The sequence below is a fragment of the Amblyomma maculatum genome, chromosome 2 (assembly GCF_055883805.1).
Source record: "Amblyomma maculatum isolate TAMU_Amacu chromosome 2, ASM5588380v1, whole genome shotgun sequence".
Classification (NCBI taxonomy): domain Eukaryota; kingdom Metazoa; phylum Arthropoda; class Arachnida; order Ixodida; family Ixodidae; genus Amblyomma; species Amblyomma maculatum.
This window is the reverse complement of record NC_139345.1, coordinates 61,931,274-61,932,297: the sequence shown is the minus strand read 5'-3', so window position 1 is coordinate 61,932,297 and position 1,024 is coordinate 61,931,274.

Sequence of the window (1,024 nt, the reverse complement as noted above, 5' to 3'; positions counted from 1 at the left end):
GTTGCCGAAGCGTTGGTGGTTCAACTGCACGAAAAGGTACGATGCGCTGTTCATGGCGAAGTCGAAGAGCATTAAAGGTGACGGTGATCAACGGTTTTATGAGCGCTATTTTGTCCACTGCCGTGGAGTTAACATCTGTAGGCGCCCGATTGTGGCATAGAGCTTTTAGAAGGCGTTAGAATTTCAATAAATGAGTGAGAGCGTTGCTGATGTTGGCGATGAGTTAATTCCTCAGAATGGGGACAAGCCTCAAAGATGGCAACGTATATTCATATATGCGGTCCGTGAATGGTAAACGCATTGCACGTGTGATTTTGGTTTTTGATTTCCGGTGGTGACATGCTTGTGCGTAGCAATACTGCCAAGACACAGATTAAAGTCGGGAACTCGAGTTAGAGAGTAGGAAGTGCAGGTAAGTCGTTTTCATCACACCCGAGAGCAGCGACGCAATTGCGTGTGAGAATACTGCGAGTATCAGGCTTACTCAACTTCACTGCCTTCTTTGGATAAGTGGGAACGGTAATCTTAATGCAGCACAGAGGGCTGCTGACTCATTCATGCCGGCTACTGCTGCTGAACTGAGGCAGGTATTGTGCATACAGTTTTTATGAAGTTAATAACGAAGGTACGGCGCTGACGACGCGATAAAGGGTAACGCTTGATAATTGTACCGTAGTAGGGAACGTAGTCTGGAAGAGTTGATGTGTGGCCTTGCAGAGGGAACAAGCATTTGCCTCGGCACCCCATAGGCTAGCGGGTGCTCTCACTTCTTCAGGAGGACTACAGTAGTGCTATCAAGGTGGTAGGCGATGCATCGCAGGGTGTCAGAAATAGAGCGAAAATATATTTACACCGGGACATGTTTATTCCGGTCGAGGGGGATCTACATTATAGCGCACATTTTCGAGCGGCCACTTAGGATACGAAGCTCACCGTGACGATGTCGGAGTGGCGACAGGCGACAAATACCCAGCAGTTACAAGAGCACGAAACATGACACATTGGGGCATGTACATAACTGGGA